Genomic DNA, 14,678 nt, shown 5'->3' on the forward strand with positions numbered 1-14,678 from the left:
ACTCCATTCCATCTAATTTCAGCCTTTAAATTGTTCTGTTTCTGAGTACCTTGCTCTGTGATACCTCCTCTATTTAGAAATCGAATCCAGGAAGCTGTCCCTCTTTGCCTCCATCATGCCCAATGGACTGAAACTCTTTAGTTTACCTCACTGTTCTATTGAAACTTTCCAACCAAACTCAAAACAAAACCCTTGTTCTTCATAACTAGCCTAACACACTTCAAAAATAAGCTAAATCATAAAGAGAGAGCCCTCTCTGGATGCAGATGGGCTAGAATCTACATCTAAAAGATTTGTTTGTGGTTACCTCAGCCGTATTCCCTTTCTCATAACTTTTGGGAACAAATTGAGTGCTAACACTCTCTATTATATCCAAAAACATGGTCAAATATTCACCTACCATAGTCTTCATAACTTTCATCCTCATAAACATCAAACACATCAACATCATCCTTCATGGAACCTCCAATGACGTTATATTATGCATTAAGATCATTTTCCTAGCTCCTATCACATAACATATTTTCAAAAAGGAGTTAGTTTTCCTAGATAATGCAATGTACAAAATCTCTTGGAGTATTTATGATTGTACAAATTGAATATGATTTCTTTACTGGCTTTGGTTGGCACTAGTAAAACTCCGTCTCACCCTTAACATGCACAATGTCATGTCCTAAATACATAGTAGTTCCACTTTGCACCATATGAACACCTACAACCAAGAAAATCCTATTCACATGTCTGTGAGAATCCATATTGTCCAACCCATTTAATACGACTTTAAACTACTTTAAAAAATCTACACCAAACACATGATCATTGACATTGCCATGTTGTGCAACAATATTCATATCAGGTCTGAAGTTGAAGACAAACTCCCATGCCAAATTTGTTTTTGATTACCCAACATGGTATTTGTGAAATGGAAATTTCCTATTCAAATTTCTAACTTTAATTGTATCCGTGTAAATGACATGGACATCTTTGAAACTCATAAATGTGAGGGTTTTAAGAAGCTCGCATCCAATGCCACTTACACAGGCTATCAAAATTTGACACCCACAATATCATTTAATTCATCCACGAAAGCCATTGGGGTTCATAAAAGATATGAAAAATTGAAATGGAGGAGAAAGGGATATCAAAATATGTTGGTGGAGAATATTCCCGCGACGAAAATTAAAGGCGCCCACTTAACTTACTTACCCCCATGTGAGAGTAGGGTGGAATAGTAGGGTGGAAGCTTTAAATCTATAACACCTTTTCTCCTTTCTTTTCCTTTACATCGACCTTTATAGGAGGTGAACCTATTCAACTAGATATCGATCTTAAATTGGGTAATGAACTACTATGTATATAGATAGTTACCTTTGCCTTTTATTAATCATATACTTTAAAACATAAAGAGACAACTTGTCCAGAGAAGTAAAAGAATTACATAAAATAATTTTGAAACATGAAAGGTGATAAAGGTTGATTACTCTGCAATTTTGAAAGTTTTTTGTAGTTTTAAATGGTTACATATAGCATGTAAGTGGAGATAATAAATTTTCAAATTCTATGCAAAACAAAACCTTGTTATCATTCTATCACATCTATTGTAAGATGCTCTAAATCTCATATAATTAACGCTAGAAAAGGATCCATAAAGAAACAAATAATCCAGAGTGGTGGAAGAATTGCATAAAAAAAAAATGGAAACCCAAAATATTACAACAGTCTTACTTGAATGAGAGGAGAATTCACACAAGGATTTCAAACAGTTTAATATTTGGAAGATGATGTGTTCCTGTAGAGACATTTACACAAAAACCCTCTATTTGTATAAGACAAAGAACTTATAAAAAAAACAATCCTTGATGTTAAATTAAAACAGAACAACATAAGAAGGGAAATGCAATCATTTCGCATAGCGAGCCCCAAGATTAGTGTTTCATATCACCTAGAAAAAAAACAATAAGTGTCATTGATCTAATTGGTAAAAGCGGGAAGGGAAAGGAAAAGACATAATTTAACACTGAGAAAATATTAGGGTACAAACCATAAGGAAGGCTAGGAAATGTAAGTTGTAGCCAATTTGTGTCTCATCCGACAAACCTAAGATGTAAGGTGAGGTCCTATCAAAATCCTCTCGATAGAAGGCCATAAGAAAGAATTCAACAAAAATCCCTCTAGAGAACCCTAAATAGAGAGAACATCGAACCTTACAAGAGTCAAGAGATGGGAGAAATTTTGAAAATTAGATACCAAGAACTTTGTTAAACACTCGGTGTGATAGAAATGCAAATTTACCTTTAATGAGTAATAAACCCTCACCAAAGTTACTTCTAGTTTAACCATAATGCAACCTACCTACAATAGAAAATGAAGGGGTAGTCATTGGGAGAACCATACTATATCGTAACCTCTAGAAAAACAAAAAGGAATACGAATATAATTGAGCTGGTTACTTGGGATGAAGCATAAGGTGGCCATCCATACATGATTGGACTGTCAAACACACTCTCCGTTAGGAATTTGATCGGAAGCAACCTATTGACGACTCTAAAATTGCTGCATCAACATCGGGGAAAACCACCCGGTCCAAACCTTATTGAAGCTCCTTTTTCGTCTGGGGTGGTGGCTCCGACTGGATATAATGGGACCAATTTCCCAATGATGTATGAGTTGGTGGGTGATTTTTTTGTAATGCGTAACGAAGGTGATAAGTATTTTATCCTACAATTTAAAGACATACAAATATAACTAATGTAACCTAGGTATCCTGTTAACAATATGATTTTTTATTATTTCTATTGGACAAATAATCATAAAGATGGCTTATTCATAAAATAAAAAGATGCATTCATATAATGATTACTTTGTTTAAGAAGTTAAACAAATTAATTATAAAAACATTATCACATTCATCACAATATATATCACTGACATATATATCCAAATGATAACAATTATAAAATCTTCAGAAATGATATGCTAAAAGAATTTTTTGAAAACATACGTATATCAATAATAGCAAGTTTTAAAAAATTCTCATTCACATATAGTAATAAGACAAAAACAAAGATAATAGTACTGTATGCATTTGAATTCTCTCGATGTAAATAACACTCAGATTCGGCTTTCCTATTTGAGAAAACCTTCAGAAGATGAAAAAGTGTGAGTCTTGCAAAATCTTCTTTCACAAAAATGTATAACTTTGGTCCAACTTTTGATAAAAAAATATTAGAAGTACAAAAGTGCAACTCCCAAGTCAAGTTTTAATACAAATTGAGGAACCTTTCTAAATACATGAAAGGGTCTTAAATAATAAAAATAAAAACTAACTATCATTAAAAATCGGTATGTGTTGTCTAACTGTAGATATGAAAATCTAGGATTCATTATAAAAATAGCAGTGTAGTAGCAGTTGGACAAATTCACTGAATCGACTTCATTTCTTGTGATTGCAGCTAACAAATTCTGAGCATTGGCTAGATTTATGGAGGTTGACTCATCCTAGAGTGTAGCTGGGATGTATAGGTGGCATCAGAGAGTTCGAATATCATGCAATTGATCACGTCAGAAAGGCATTTCATGGCCATTTGCTGGCTATGTGGTTTGACTAGAAAAAACCAGAATGCTTCCAATGTCAAGTTTTGGATTTCTCCAATTTGTTTTATCTGTTCACCAACTCCTATTTTCAATGAAGTTCTAGTGTCTTTGCTTTTGGGAGCTTACCTGGGAGAAATCAGAGACAAAATTAGACATATGTAAACTGTTATTTACTGATTCGATCAAATCATTCGTTGCAACTCTGCATCTAGAAGTTGCTCTTTTGATTTTCATTAATTGGGACTCCCATTCCGAAAATAGGATTCCCTTGTGCAATTCTTGTATTTTTGGCAAGTTGGTAGCCATTCCTTCTATGGAATCTTGCCAAGATAGAAATTTTGTTATCTTTTCATCTTCTTTTTCCAATTCCAGTCTGGCCTCCAATGCCTTCTCAATTAGTGATGCTGAGATATCGCACAATGGGTTGGCTAATGATATGTTGTGGCAAAGAATGTTCAACCGTTGGGATAAGGCTTTGGTTATATCCAGGGCCTTTTTTCTGAATTCACTTACTCGTGGATAACCCATGTACCTTTGTATTTGTTCTTGCATTTATGCAATTTGATCTTCCTTTGCCTTATTTTCTTGCTCACTTATCATCTGAAGCCTGCTTAACTCTTGAGACAACTCCTATTGTTTATGGAGAGTCTGCTCATCAATCCTTTGTTTTTCCAGTTTCAACTACTCTCTTAGTTGCTCATTTTGTTGTTTCTACTCTGCTAGCTGTTGTTCAAGCTGAGTAAGCCTTTGTTGTCCTTCTATTGATTGCACCTCAAGTTGAGTGATCCTCTGATCCTTTTCCATGATCAGCTGGCTAACCTCTGAGGCTTTGTCCATTGTCACCGCTATGTAAGCTCCTGCATACTAAGATAACTTTGTTAAATCCTCAGAGGGATTGACTTCTGCTTTCCATACCACATTCAACATTTCTACCTGAGGAGTTAGAAGAGGAATTTGTTGGAAATAATACTGAGAGGGGGGGGGGGTGAATCAGTATTATCAGAACTATAAAACTTTTTCAATGCTCAGAAACATATACGCTACTTTCGTTAAGTGAACCAGTGTGTACATGCAACTGTGAATAAAGAAAACAGCGTATAACTAGAAATCTTATAATTCAGTCAGTTTATCTTCAATTAAGTGCATGAGGACATTATTCACCATATTAAGAGTAAACAGATGCAGTAGAACAAATCACACAGAACCACACACATGAACACCAAGATATAAGGTGGAAACCCAATGTGGGTGAAAACCACCTGCTGCAAGTCGTCTCTATCTTTAATATGAAACTTCAGTTTACAATCCTTTTATATTGGTGCAGCCTTATACCAGTACGCATGCTACAACCTGCAGAAGGCTACAACCTTCTCTCGTTCTCCAAACTTCCTTGGAAGGGAGCTCCAACCCCCTTTGCTCTTGTACTAGCCAAGATACTAGTACGTAGGTGCTGGCCTACAATCTTTCTTTCATGTACCACCTTTCATACATTTTCAGACTGGATATTCCTGAAGCACAACGTTACAATCTGAAGACCACAATTCATTCAACTTTCACAACAAATCATTGAAGCACAAAACATCCAATACTAGCATCATCAATCACTGAACCACTGAAACCTGTCAATCACCAGTTACCAGAACACAGAGCAGACTACAGAACTCTGCAATAACAGTCAGACCCAACTGTAACTCAAAAATCAAGCTCCAAAATATATACGCTACTTCAATGAGAGAAACACGCGTATACACGCGCTTTTACCGAATCCAACCTGCGTACAGATCTAAAAATAAATTCTATCAACTTGCAGCTGTACCAGACATCAGTTAGACCCAGAACATAACATTGCGTCAGTATGCAGATCTAGAAATACGCATAATCAACCATATCATAATAGTGCATTTCAAATCATTAGATCCCGATCTATCCTTTAGATCTAGTCTTTCATCAACCGAAGTGATCTCTCCTTAGCTTAGATCAAGCAACCCAGAACCTGCATACCAGATCTCTTTCTTCAGCAGATATTCAAGCCTTTTCAAGATGATTTGCCTAATGATCTTCTCCTCCTTATATAGCCTTAGGCCTAGCTCAATACCAAGAGCCAAAACCATAGAAATCCAAAACCATCAACTTCAAAACTAGAGATCTACACGTCTGTCGAGGTACTTTGGTCCAAAGACATGGGCACAAGTACCGAGGACTAACTACCATGGACCAAAAGGAAACTTCCCGACATATACGCCCTTTTCTGTTCATGCATCTGCGTGTATACGTGCGTTCGTATATAGCTCTCCTGCATATACGTGACTTAGCATGCATATCACCAGCGTGTATACGCAACTTGAACTTGATTAACCGATGTATATTAGATTTCTCTTTATTCTGTAGTCTGAATGGAGATTTGTCATCAAAGAGAGTTGCCATCAAGGACAACACCTGTATCAAAGCGCCACACCTGTGCCAAAATGCCAACAATCTCCCCCTTTGGACTTGATGGCAACCTCAAGATCCTTAGAATCATTCTCCCCCTTTGTCATCAAGGGCAAAGGGCTATGCTGATACCTCTGCTTGGCTGTGCTGAATCATGCTCCCCCTGACTGTAGGCTAGATCTGTAAAAGATGTTCTTCAACAAGAACCAAGACTTATACACCATAAGGAACCTTCCTATCACCAAAAGACTCAATACATACATCCATACTCCCTACCAAGAGGGGACACATCAGAAACAACCAATTATATTACATCAATCATCCCAGGCATAGTGGGGAAACCAACATAGGCCGTTACATGACCTTGACATCATAAAAGAGATATCACAAAAGAGATACATGACATAGAGACAACAGGTCTAGACCAAGACTTATAAAAGTCACCAGCAGCATCTGATAAACATCTTTTAGATCAGCAACCAGGATTTCTTTCTGAGCTCCTTCTCCTGAAACCAATAACCAAAACATCTAAATGCCAAGAATGCTTTATGAGACTTTTAAGCTGCTCCCCCTGAACCTGTGCCTGCTGCACCTTCTGAAACTGTGTCTGAAGGATTCTGACATACCCATCTCAGACCTTTTCAAACCAGAGTTTGCCCTTGCTTCTCAGAACTCCATATACGCGATTTATCCTGTACAAAACAGCGTATGCACGCGGATATACTCTCTGCAACAAGCGTACACCATACACGCGACTTTCCCCGCATAAATCGGCGTGTATACGCGTATTTACCTTACGTAACTTGCGTATACCAACTTTTCTGTAGAACAGACAAGCTTCAACAGCAGGATGAAGCATCAACTACTCCCAGCTTTTGTCTGAGATATTCAAAAGTTTCCCTGGGCAGTGGTTTTGTGAGAATATCAGCAACTTGTTCCTTAGAAGGGACATACTCTAACTTGACCTTCTGCTCAAGCACTTGTTCCCGGAGAAAATGGTACTTGATAGGTATGTGCTTGGTCTTTGAGTGCATGACTGGATTCTTTGAAATGCTGATTGCACTTGTATTATCACATAAGATAGAGACTGGTGGAGTGCAAGTGATTTGAAAGTCCTGCAAGGTCTGCATCATCCAAAGAAGTTGTGTGCAACAAGATGCCGCAGCCACATATTCTGCTTCAGCTGTAGATAAGGCAATCGAACTCTGTTTCTTGCTGAACCAAGATACTAATCTGGAACCCATGAAGAAAGCACCACCACTTGTGCTTTTCCTATCATCCACACTTCCAGCCCAATCTGCATCTGTGTAAGCATGAAGAGTGAGATCTGTATTTCTAGGATACCATAAGCCATAGTTTTGGGTCCCTTGAAGATACTTGAAGATTATTTTGACTGCCTGAAGATGAGTTTCCTTTGGGTTGGCTTGAAATCTTCCAACAATTCCTACTGCATGTGTAATATCTGGTCGGGTACCTGTCAAATAGAGCAAACTCCCAATCATGGATCTATAAGTGGGTTGGTGAACTGCTGCTGATTCATCATTTGCATTGAGGCTGCATCCTGTAACCATGGGTGTACATACTGGCTTTGACTCTTCCATGCCATACTTCTTCAAGATCTGCTTGAGGTATTTGGTTTGAGACAAGAAGATACCTCCTTCATTTTGTTGAATTTGCAATCCAAGAAAATATGTCAATTCTCCAAGTAGTGACATTTCGAATTCTTTCTGCATAACCGAGGCAAAGTTTTGACTCATAGTCTCTTCATTGCTGCCAAAGATAATATCATCTACATAAACAACAAGAATTAGCAATTTGTTATTTTCAACTTTTATATAGAGATTGTTATCTGCTGATCCTTTTGAAAAGCCTTGTTGGTGAAGATATTTGTCCAACCGATAGTACCAAGCCCTTGGAGCTTGTTTGAGTCCATAGAGAGCCTTTTTCAATCTGCATACAAGGTTTGGATCATTCCCAAGAATGAAACCATCTGGCTGCTCAATATATACTTCTTCTTCTAAGTCTCCATTCAGAAAGGCTGATTTCACATCCATTTGAAATACCTTGAAGTTTTGAAAGCTTGAGAGAGCAAGGAACATTCGGATAGCCTCAAGTCTTGCCACAGGAGCAAAGGTCTCTTCAAAATCTATTCCTTCTTGCTGTGCATACCCTTTACAAACGAGTCTGGCCTTGTTCCTAATTACTTCTCCATTTTCATTCAATTTATTCTTGAAGACCCATTTTGTTCCTATTACATTTTTATCTTTTGGTCTAGGAACTAATTCCCAAGTATTGTTCTTTTCGATCTGCTCAAGTTCTTCATCCATTGCTTTGACCCAACATTCATCCTTGCATGCCTCTTTCACATTTTGTGGTTCAGTGGAGGAGAGTAATGCCAAATAGCTTGAAGCTTCTGCAAGTGTCCTTCTTGTTTGTACTCCTGCTTCTTTTTGCCCCACAATCTGAGATTCCGGATGATTCTTTTGAACATATCTGGATGGAGTCTTCTCTTCTATTCTTGTCTGCTCCTCTCGTTCTTCTTGAGGTTCTTTTTCTTCATCATTCCGTCTTTGAGGGTAGCCTTCATCTTCTTCAATGTCTTCATGGTGAACTTGCCTAGGAATATATCCCTTCTCATCAACCACTACATCAATGATGTCAACAATTTTGCCAAGTCTTTTATTGTAGCACTTGTATGCTTTGCTATGTGGAGAATAACCAAGAAGAATGCCCTCATCTGCTCTTGGTTCAAGTTTGCCAAGTTGCTCATCAGTATTTTTAATATAACATTTGCTCCCAAAGATTTTGAAGTGCTTCACCGAAGGAGTCTCACCACTCCAGAGCTCATGAGGTGTTTGAGTGCTGTTTACTCGGACATTTGTTTTGTTAAGAATAATAACCGCAGCATGTGCAGCTTCACCCCAGAAGGTTGCGGGAGTACCTGATTCATCAAGCATAGCACGAGCCATTTGTTGGATTGTTCTGTTCATTCTTTCCGCAACCCCATTTTGCTGAAGAGTTCTAGCTGTAGAGAATTCTCTTCTTATCCCATGTTCTTCATAGAAATCGAAAAATTCGTTTGAGGTAAATTCCCCACCTCTGTCAGATATGAGGCACTTAATTTTGTGTCCTGATTCATTTTCAACCAAGGCTTTGAAGGATTTGAATTTTTCGAATGCTTCATCTTTGTGCTTCATGAGCCATAACCAAAAAAATCTGGAGAAATCATCAATGAATAATATCAGATATTCTTCTCCTCGAGGTGTCCTCTTCCTAAATGGACCACATACATCTGTATGGACTAGCTCGAGAGGCATGCTAGCTGATCCTTCCTTCTCTGGAAAGTTAGTTCTGGTTTGCTTTCCAAATTGACAAGATTTGCATATGGTATTGTCTGGAATTTTGATATCTGGAAGACCACGAACTGCCTGATATTTGCATGCTTTCCTTATTTGTGAAAAGCTTAGATGCCCCAACCTTCGATGCCATAGCCAATGTTCATCATCCTTGCTTAAGTAGCATTGTTGTCTTTCCTCAAAGATATATAGATTATTTGGAGTCCTTCTTCCTTTGATCACTGTTTTACCTGTATCAAGATCGCGAACACAACATCCATTTGATCTAAATATTACCTCAGTTCCTTGATCGCACATCTGACTGACACTGAGAAGATTATGCTTCAATCCATCAACATATAAAACATTTCCTGCTTTGACCTCCTCTTTCAACGGAGCAACACCTTTTCCTTTTATGGCTGCAGAGATATCGTTCCCGAAAGAAACTTTCTTCCCCTTTTCTAATGCGGTATATGACTCAAGCTTTTCTTTGTCCCCTGTCATATGCTTCGAACATCCGCTGTCAATGTACCATAGACTTTCTTGACCTTCTGCATAAAAGGCTATCCCACATCTTTCTGGTTGTGATTCTTTTATTCTCCATGTTCTAACATTTGAGGTTTTTTCTTTTTGAGTTGTCTTCCGGAATCTGCTCCTGCATTCAGAGTCTTCATGACCAAAGTTATTACAAATAGAGCATTCAACTTCATCTTCAAGAATCGAAAAATTGTTATAAGTCCTTTTCATGGTTCCAGTCATTCTCCCTTGCTTTTGAGCTTCTCTAGTCATGATTGTTTTGTAGGCAACACATTGAGCTGCTTTGTGACCGAAGTTATGGCAAGAAAAGCATTGGCCATTAAAGAAACTTCTGCGATAATCAGATCTATCATCCAACCGATTGTAGCTTCTATTCATTCCTGGAGCAAATTGGGAAGATTTTACCTGTGGCTGATTGTAGCTTCTGTTTGTCCTTAAGGCTGTTTGTCCCTGAATTTCTTGATGGTCTTTATTTGTTCTTGAGATAAACTGTCCCTGATTCACCTGATGACTTTTATTTGGCCTTTGCTCGCTTCTCCTTGCTGCATCAAGATAACTTTTAGAGGTAGAGGCTTGAGATGTTTCTCCATTATATCCAAGACCTGTCTTGATCAGAGGAGATCGCTGCACATTGATAATCTCATCCAAGGTTTCAGATCCTTTGACAAACTTAAGATTAATAGCTTTTGTTTTCTCAATTTCTTTTCTGAGACCAACAATTTCACCTTCTAGTTTTTCAAGATGTTTTTCTTTTTCATCAATTTGAAATTGTAGAGTATCAATGATCACACTCTTTTCTTCTATACATCTCTTGAGTCTAGTAATTTCATCATAGAGGTTACTCACATCTACAGCATCCTCATAATCATCATCTTCAAATGCCATTAACAACTTATATTTATTACCTTGTTCATCTTCATCACTGTTTGATAAACCATCACTATCTTCATGGGTGTAGTAGCTTTTCTTATTTGCACTTAGTTTCTTGTTCCATCTAGCAGGTTCCTTTCCTTTATCCTTATAAGGACATTTTGCAGCATAATGACCTACTCTTCCACAAGCAAAGCATTTGAAAGGTAGCTTACCTCTGAACCTTCCAGAACCCCTTTGAAGATTTCTGACAAAATTTGATTCTTCTTCCTCTTCTTCTGGAAAATGGCTTGCTTCATAGTATTCATCTTTGCCTGATGCCTTAAAAGCATCTTCCCTTCTGTCTGATGGATCTCCCTTTCTCATTTCATAAGCAGTTAAAATTCCATGTAGCTGAGACATAGTGAGAACACGGAGATTTTCCTTTTCTTCTATTGCAGATACTTTAGATTCAAACTTGGGGGATAATGATCTTAGAATCTTTTGAACTACTATAGCCTCTTTTATTTCTTCACCCAAATTTTTCATACAATTAACAATCTCATCTACCCGAAGAAAATAATTAGCAACACTTTCATCATTATACATCTTGAGAGTCTCATATTGAATCTTGAGAGTTTGAAGTTTAGCTTGTTTTACCTGTTCATCTCCTTCATAGCTCGTGACCATTTTGTCCCATATCTCTTTTGCTGATTTGAAGTGCATTACCTTCATGAATTCTGTTTGGGATATACTTCCTAATAGAGTACTGACTGCTTTTGCATTTGTTTCATACTTCTTTTTCTCAGCTGGATCTGTAGGAGTAGCTGAAGGAAAAGCATAGCCTGTTTCTACAATGTCCCAAACTTCTGTACCAAGAGATTGAAGATATGCAGTAACTCTTACCTTCCAATAATTGAAGTTTGTCCCATCAAAAATCGGTGGCCTGATCGATGCTTCTCTCTCGTAGTTGCTCATGGTGAACGATCTACCTTCAAGCGATCAAGCTTCTCTGAAGGACCTGCTCTGATACCAATTGTTGGAAATAATACTGAGAGGGGGGGGGTGAATCAGTATTATCAGAACTATAAAACTTTTTCAATGCTCAGAAACATATACGCTACTTTCGTTAAGTGAACCAGCGTGTACACGCAACTGTGAATAAAGAAAACAACGTATAACTAGAAATCTTATAATTCAGTCAGTTTATCTTCAGTTAAGTGCATGAGGACATTATTCACCATATTAAGAGTAAACAGATGCAGTAGAACAGATCACACAGAACCACACACATGAACACCAAGATATAAGGTGGAAACCCAATGTGGGTGAAAACCACCTGCTGCAAGTCGTCTCTATCTTTAATATGAAACTTCAGTTTACAATCCTTTTGTACTGGTGCAGCCTTATACCAGTACGCAGGCTACAACCTGCAGAAGGCTACAACCTTCTCTCGTTCTCCAAACTTCCTTGGAAGGGAGCTCCAACCCCCTTTGCTCTTGTACTAGCCAAGATACTAGTACGTAGGTGCTGGCCTACAATCTTTCTTTCAGGTACCACCTTTCATACATTTTCAGACTGGATATTCCTGTAGCACAACGTTACAATCTGAAGACCACAATTCATTCAACTTTCACAACAAATCATTGAAGCACAAAACATCCAATACTAGCATCATCAATCACTGAACCACTGAAACCTGTCAATCACTAGTCACCAGAACACAGAGCAGACTTACAGAACTCTGCAATAACAGTCAGACCCAACTGTAACTCAAAAATCAAGCTCCAAAATATATACGCTACTTCAATGAGAGAAACACGCATATACACGCGCTTTTACCGAATCCAACCTGCGTACAGATCTAAAAATAAATTCTATCAACTTGCAGCTGTACCAGACATCAGTTAGACCCAGAACATAACATTACGTCAGTATGCAGATCTAGAAATACGCATAATCAACCATATCATAATAGTGTATTTCAAATCATTAGATCCCAATCTATCCTTTAGATCTAGTCTTTCATCAACCGAAGTGATCTCTCTTTAGCTTAGATCAAGCAACCCAGATCCTGCATACCAGATCTCTTTCTTCAGCAGATATTCAAGCCTTTTCAAGATGATTTGCCTAATGATCTTCTCCTCCTTATATAGCCTTAGGCCTAGCTCAATACCAAGAGCCAAACCATAGAAATCCAAAACCATCAACTTCAAAACTAGAGATCTACACGTCTGTCGAGGTACTTTGGTCCAAAGACATGGGCACAAGTACCGAGGACTAACTACCATGGACCAAAAGGAAACTTCCCGACATATACACCCTTTTCTGTTCATGCATCTGCGTGTATACGCGCGTTCGTATATAGCTCTCCTGCGTATACGCGACTTAGCATGCATATCACCAGCGTGTATACGCAACTTGAACTTGATTAACCGGCGTATATTAGATTTCTCTTTATTCTGTAGTCTGAACGGAGATCTGTCATCAAAGAGAGTTGCCATCAAGGACAACACCTGTATCAAAGCGCCACACTTGTGCCAAAATGCCAACAGAATTTGATCAATTTTCCTCTTTTTCCCCTGTCTTTTAACTATAGCCTTGTGATTCAGACTATAGAATACATTTAGCGGTCGTATTTCTTCAGTTCGTAGTACAATCTCCTCTGTAGGATTTTCAGGGATGATTTCTATGTCCTGCTGAATCCTGGGTAGGCCACTTGTCCCTTCAATTGGAACACTAATAACTTCAGGCTTTTGTACTGTAGGCAATTTCGGTGTAGTGAACTCTTGGGATTTATTTTGGTTTTTGATGATTAAGTCAAATTGCTCCCATTCCTTGATTAAAGTAGGATCAATATTAATATTCGTATCAAGGGTCTCACTAGTTCCTTCATTTATCTGCTCTCTTTCTGGGGTCTTTTCCTTTTAAGGAGTCTTTTCCATAATTTTTCCTTCATAGTGGCCTTCTATTTGTACCATAGAGGTAGTATTTAACACGTCCAGAGGCAATGTTTGCAATCTTTGTGTTTTGAACTTCAAAAATTCCTCTAATCCCTTTGCTCCCAATTTGATTTTTTCCACTTGTTTTACTTGAGAAAATAACTCGGCTGAGGCAAACAAATCATCGTAATTATCCTTCTCATGTTCAAAATTGGCAATTTTGACATGAGAAGTGAAATTGTAGGAAACATATTTTGGATCATACTGCCTCTTTGGGATGACTGCTAACTTTAACAACTTAATTGTATTAACTTCCTTCTCTGCATGTTTGAAGTCATGCAACATGAAAGTATCACATTGGAGGGGGAATGAAGGCCACATCTGTTTTTTGGACTCCTTTAGGTTCTTTGACATCCCTTCTACTATTATCTGATATGATATTTCTTTGGCAAATAAATTATCAAGGATGTATAAGGGAAGGACATGTGGGTCAGTAGTGTTGCACAAAATTCTGATGTAGGTGAACTTCTCTTCACCAAACCAACTACTAATTGATGTTAAGTCGACACTGGCTTCATCGAACAACCTAGGAGCGGGTCTATTGAATATAGCGTAATGAACATGCATGATGAAACCATGACAGATTCTATAAATATGATTTTTATAATGGGCTTTTCACAATTCGTCATGATAGATTTGAATGGGGTTTGGGTCCTGTAGAGTCCATTTCCAACGTAAAATGGGGTAATCCAAATTGAAACAGATAGTGTCCAAAATGTAGGCACTCATATAAAATGGGGGTATAACTCGGGTAGTCACAAACTTGTTTTTCCTATAATCAAGTATTCGGTTGGCTATTTTATCAAACAAAGTGATCACCCAATCCATGATATAAGAGTTAACTACATCCTCCATTAAAGGTAACATCTCTACAGAAAACCTGGCTGAATCATGGACTCCAAAGAGTCCACATATCATAGCACCAGCATAA

At 37.9% G+C, this 14,678-nt stretch overlaps 1 pseudogene; it reads right to left on the minus strand.

Annotated features, from left to right (window-relative positions):
- Positions 1-353: 353 nt before the first annotated feature.
- LOC149241557 (SUMO-activating enzyme subunit 2 pseudogene) lies at positions 354-995 on the minus strand (annotated as a pseudogene).
- Between the last annotated feature and the right edge of the window lie 13,683 nt (positions 996-14,678).

This window comes from Pinus tabuliformis, chromosome 8 (genome assembly GCF_031772625.1).
Source record: "Pinus tabuliformis cultivar Carrire ecotype Pingquan chromosome 8, CPIR1, whole genome shotgun sequence".
In the NCBI taxonomy this organism is placed as follows: domain Eukaryota; kingdom Viridiplantae; phylum Streptophyta; class Pinopsida; order Pinales; family Pinaceae; genus Pinus; species Pinus tabuliformis.